This window comes from Oryctolagus cuniculus, chromosome 7 (assembly GCF_964237555.1).
Source record: "Oryctolagus cuniculus chromosome 7, mOryCun1.1, whole genome shotgun sequence".
NCBI lineage: Eukaryota > Metazoa > Chordata > Mammalia > Lagomorpha > Leporidae > Oryctolagus > Oryctolagus cuniculus.
In genome coordinates this window covers 143,045,957-143,051,956 of record NC_091438.1, presented here as the reverse complement: position 1 = coordinate 143,051,956, position 6,000 = coordinate 143,045,957, and positions in this window count along the sequence as shown.

Below are 6,000 nucleotides of genomic sequence, written 5' to 3'. Positions count from 1 at the left end.
CAGGGAGCTTATATTCTCATGAGCAAAGCTGTGTATTCCAAGTGGCCACACAGTACCTAGTATACGGCAAGCGCTCCTAACTGTAGGAGCCCCCTTTCACAGATGGGAACACTGAGGCCCAGAGTGGGCCTTAACCTTAGCCAGTGGAGGTAGCACTGACTGGGATCTGAGTTCTGTAAGGTAGTTGGGAGGCAAATGCCAGCCAGAGGTATTTTAAAAATTATTTATTTATTTAAAAGAGAGAGAAAGGAACCTCCTATCCCTAGTTTGCTCCCCAATAGTTGGCAAACAGCTGGGAGCTAGGACCTCAATCCGGGGTGCGCATTAACAGGAAGCTGGACTCAGGGGCCTCAGTAGAGATCTGACCCCGGATGTGGGATGCAGGTGTTTGAACCGCTAGGCTAACTAGCTGCCCACCCTGGCCGCCCCGCCCCCAGCTGGCACTTCCTGATTGCTTCCCGTGTTCCCTACGTTACTGCAAGTCTTTTCCTGCAGGTGGATGACCCCGCCAACTCCTCACAGCCCCCTGCGTGTGGACTTCTATTACCATCTCCGTGTTATAGACAAGGAAACCGAGGCAGGAGCAGGGCCTGGTTTGAGCCCACAGAGCCAGTGGGGCTTGGATCTTGTCCTCTCTGCCTCCAGGAAGTCAGCCTTCCGCTTTGGGTGCAGTGGGGCCTGGTGGGGCGGGGCTGGGTGGGGGGAGTGATTCACTGGACTTTATCTAGATTCCTGCTCTTTTTTTTTTTTTTTTTTTTTTTTTTGGTGCAGCAGCTGGCAGCACTTCCTCCTTTTCTCTCTCTCTCTGCCTCCTTTTCTGATTCACTCCCCATCTGTTAATGGCTGCCAACAATGTGGCAGCAGAAGGGTGGGGTGAGCTGTGGGGGTTGGGAGGTGGATGCACAAGTGTAGGCTGCCACTAACAAATTTTTTGATTTATTTATTTTCATTTTATTTGACAGGCAGAGTGACAGTAAGAGGGGGAAAAAAACCAGAGACGGAGGTTTTCCATTCACTGGTTTACCTCCCACAGCCGCTAGGGCTGGGTCAGGCTGAAGCCAGGAGCCTGCAAGGAGTGCTGTCTATGTGCAAGGCAAGGTGGTAGGAGCTGGGAACCCTTCTGTGAATAATACAGACCTCACTCTGCTCTGCTCTGCTCTCCTGGGGACTGTATGGCAGGGGAGGGAGGGATTCAGACAGGAATGGGTCAACGGGGAAATGGGAGAGAGGAAGCGTCTGGGGAGAGACACTGAGAACGGCAGGACCTAGCTGAGGAGCTGAGAGCTGGGCGAGGGGAAGGGGGTAGCAGATCTGGAGGAAGAGCGCGCCAGGTGGGGGTGGCGGGGATCGGTGTGGGCGAGGGTCCTGAATACAGGTGTTGGAGGAACTTCGAGAAGGCCTGTGCGGTCAGAGAGCAGAGTGCCAGAAAGCAAGCCAGACGAGAGGAGATGGCAATGTCAGGGCAGGCGAGGGCTGCCCAGACCGTGACGTGGAATTACAGTTTTCTCCCACAGGCACAGTCCACTGGAAGGCAGCAGGCCAGGATGTAGGGAGACCAAATAGGAGGCCCTGGCCTAACAGAGGCAGCAGGTGATGGTTGGGACCAGGTGTGGCTTTGGAGGTGAGGTGGAATTCTAGGGGTCTTTTGGAGGTGGTGACTGAGAGATGGAGGAGCCACTCCCTAAGGTGGGGAACACGGGAGGAGAAGGAGGTGTGTTGGGGCATCTACAGGGAGGGGAATTAGAAATGATGAATTCAGGAGTGGGTGTTCAGTCTAGCAGTTAAGATGCCTGCATGTTGGTGTTGGCGCTGTGATGTAGAAGGGGAACTCAACCTGGGTCTCCCATGTGGATGTCAGGGACGCAATTACTTGAGCCATTATCGCTACTTCATAGGGTCTGCATTAGCAGGAAGCTGGAGTCAGGAGCCGGAGCTGGGAATTGAATACAGTTACTCTGATATGAGATGCAGGCATTTTTAAGAGTTATTTACCTGAAAGGCAGAGTTACAGAGAGAGAGAGAGAGAGAGAGATCCTCCATCCTCTGGCTCACTCTCCAAATGGCTGCAATGGCCAGGGCTGGACTAACCAAAAGCCAGGAGCCTGGAGCCAAGAATAATAATTTTAAAAATAGAAATGATGTGGGGGTGGGCAGAACTGTGGCACTGTAGGTTAAGCCACCACCTGTGTTGCTGGAATCCCATATGGGCACCGGTTGGAGTCCCGGCTGCTCCACTTCCGATCTAGCTCCCTGCTAATGTGCCTGGGAAAGCGGCAGAGGATGGAACAAGTCCTTGGATCCTGCACCCACGTGGGAGAGCTGGAAGAAGCTCCTGGCTCCTGGCTTTGGCCTGGCTCAATCTTGGCCAAAGCAGCCACTCGGGGAGTGAACCAGCAGACGGAGAGCAATCTCCCTCTCTCTCTCTCTCTCTCTCCCCTCCCCTTCTCTCTCTCTATTTATACCTTTTAAATGAATAAATAATTTTTAAGGTAACATTACAGGAGGAGAAAAAGCTAGCCGGGCACAGAGCTTGGATCAGCAGCTCCGTGAGAAGTGGTAGTTCTGTTTCTTCTCTGCCTTGTAAGCCAGGGTGTGCCACTTACCTGCACTGAACCTGTCCTGCCCTCTCAGGAAAATGAGATAACATGCCATACTTGAAAGGAAGTTCCCTACTTGGAATTTCTCCTACGGGAACGCTCAGAGCACAGCGCTCGCACAAAATGTACAAAAAACCTCCTGTGCAAGGCTACTCTCAGGAAATCAGCATGGTTAGGTCATGGCACAGACTGGCTGTACTACTTGTCCACTATGTAACCTCAGTTTTCCTGGCTGTAAAATGGGACTCTAACTAGTACCTTGTGGGGATTAAATAATATATAATGTTTAAAGCAGGACCTGGCATCATAGTATTACTGCTGCTGAAATAAACATGCTAATAAAAATTGGCCTTAGAATACCTGCTTCCCACACCAGAGTTCCTAGGGTCAGTTCTTGGCTCCAGCTCCTGAACCCAACTTCCTGCTAATGTGGATCCTGGGAAGCAGTGGTGATGGGGGGGGAGGGAGAGCACGTTACAGGCATCTGGGGAGTGAACCAGCAACTGGGAGCTCTCTCCCTCTCTCTGAGAAGAAAGAAAGAAAGAAAGAAAGAAAGAAAGAAAGAAAGAAAGAAAGAAAGAAAGAAAGAAAGAAAGAAAGAAAGAAAGAAAGAAAGAAAGAAAGAAAGAAAGAAAGAAAGAAAGAAAGAAAGAAAGAAAGAAAGAAAGAAAGAAAGAAAGAAAGAAAGAAAGAAAGAAAGAAAGAAAGAAAGAAAGAAAGAAAGAAAGAAAGAAAGAAAGAAAGAAAGAAAGAAAGAAAGAAAGAGAGAGGGAGGGAGGGAGGGAGGGAGGAAGGAAGAAAGACAGAAAGACAGACAGACAGAAAGAAAGACAGAAAGAAAGAAAGACAGAAAGAAAGAAAAAAAAAGAGAAAGAAAGAAAGAAAGAAAGAAAGAAAGAAAGAAAGAAAGAAAGAAAGAAAGAAAGAAAGAAAAGAAGAGCTAGTAGAGGCCAGCGCTGCGGCTCAATAAGCTAATCCTCCGCCTGCGGTGCTGGCACACCGGGTTCTAGTCCCGGTTGGGGCGCTGGATTCTGTCCTGGTTGCCCCTTTTCCAGTCCAGCTCTCTGTTGTGGCCAGGGAGTGCAGTGGAGCATGGCCCAGGTGCTTGGGCCCTGCACCCCATGAGAGACCAGGAAAAGCACCTGGCTCCTGGCTTCGGATCAGCGGGTTGCACCGGCCGCAACGCGCTGGCTGCAGCAACCACTGAGGGGTGAACCAACGGCAAAAGGAAGACCTTTCTCTCTGTCTCTCTCTCACTGTCCACTCTGCCTGTCAAAAAAAAAAAAAAAAAAAAAAAAAAAAGGAGCCAGTAGAGCCGTGGTTCTCAAACTGGCCATCAGGGTCATCCAAGGACATTTAAAAAAAAATCTTCATGTCTAGATCCAATCCCCAGAGATCTTGTCTAAGTTCATCTGGGTGGGCCCCTGGCGTACTTTGTAAACTCCCCATGTGATTCAACATTCAGCCAGGAACAAGAGCCCCACAGAGGAGGAATAATTAGGGGCAAGGGCTCTGGAGGGCCTTTGTTCAGATTCTACCCAGGCACTGGCACTACACAGATGTTAGGTAACCTCCCACAGGAAGTGGGGTTAGTTGTGAGGTTGGTGAGGGGCTTAGGGCAGGGCCTGTGGGCTGACAAGCCTGGGCATCACCATCCCTCAGTTTCCCTGCTGTTTCCAAACTGCTTTGGAGCCACCAAGTGCCTGTGTCCTACTCACACCCAAAATCTACCCAAGGTGGGCCCAGGATACCCTGGACATCCTACACGGAGGCCTCCTAACCTTGCCAGCCACTCCCATATCAGAGCAGTGGTTTGAGTCCCACTTACCCTGCTTCTGATGCAGCACTCTGCTAACTCACCTGCGAGAGCAGTGGCAGATGGCCCAATTGCCTGGGCTCCTGCCATCCACGTGTGAGACCTAGATGGAGTTCCTGGCCCAGCCCTGGCTGGTGCAGCCATTTGAGTGAACCAGCAGACAGAAGATCCCCATCCCCCAACTCCCCCAACTCCTGCCCTGTAACTCAGCTTTTCAAATAAAAATAACTTTTTAAAGAAAAATAATGAAGAACTGTCTCTGGGGCCGGTGCTGTGGCGTAGTGGGTAAAGCCACTGCCTGCAGTGTGCTGGCATCCCATATGGGTGTCGGTTCTAGTCCTGGCTGCTCCACTTCTGATCCAACCCTGCTATGGCCTAGGAAAGCAGTAGAAGATGGCCCAAGTCCTCGGGCCCCTGTACCCACATGGGAGACCGGAAAAGAAGCTCCTGGCTCAGGGCCGGTGCTGTAGCACAGTGGGTTAATGCCCTGGCCTGAGGGGCTGGCATCCCATGTGGGTGCCAGTTTGAGACCTGGCTGCTCCACTTTTGATCCAGCTCTCTGCTGTGGCCTGGGAAGGCAGTGGAGGGTGGCCCAGGTCCTTGGGCCCTTGCGCCCGCGTGGGAGACCCAGGGGAGGCTCCTGGCTTCAGATCGGCACAGCTGCAGCTGGCTGAGGAGTGAGCCAGCAGATGCAGGACCTCTCCTCTCTCTGTGTAACTCTGATTTTCAAATAAATAAATAAAAATAAATCAGAAAAAAAAAAAAAAAAGGAAGCTAGCTCTTGGCTCCTGGTTTCGGATCAGCACAGCTCCGACCATTGCGGCCAACTGGGGAGTGAACCAGCGGATGGAAGACCTCTCTCTGTCTCTTCATCTCTCTCTGTGTAACTCTGACTTTCAAATAAATAAATAAAATTTTAAAATAAAATCACTGTCTCCACTGTTTCTGCTCCTCTAACTTTACCACTTGATCCTCCACAGTCTGGCCTCCTCTCCCATTTCAGGGGTCACCCCACCCTAGGAGGCTCAGCACTGACCTACAGCTGCCAAATCCAGGGACTTCTTCCTCGCCTGAGCTCTCTGAAGCCTCTGACACTGGCGGTGTCCTCCCCTTGTCTGCAGCTCTGCCTGCTCATGGACTTCCTCTCTCCCCTCTGTCCAGAGACCCAACCTTTCTGACCACTTCTGGTTGTCTGCAGGTTCCTCAAGTCTCGATGCTTGCCAGGTTTGGGTGTCTGCCCCTCCCTCTCTGCATATTCTCCCTGGGTGACCTCATTCATCCTTGGCCTCATGGTCCCATCTACAAATCCCAGCCCAGACCTTTTGCCCGAGACAAGTCCATCCCACTTCCTGTGGACATCTTCATGCGGATGTCCCAGGAACACCCTGACTCAGCAAGTCCAAACCGACGCCTCGTTTCCACTTTGCTCCAGTCCCCAGTCAAACCAGGTCTTCCTGCTCTCTGCCTTCACATGGGGTCATCCTTGGCCCGATCTCTCCCTCACCACCCTCACTGGCTGGTTGCTAGGCATTGTTGGTTCTAATTCAGAACTGTGCCTGAAGTGTGGTGATGTCTTTTGAGAGTTTA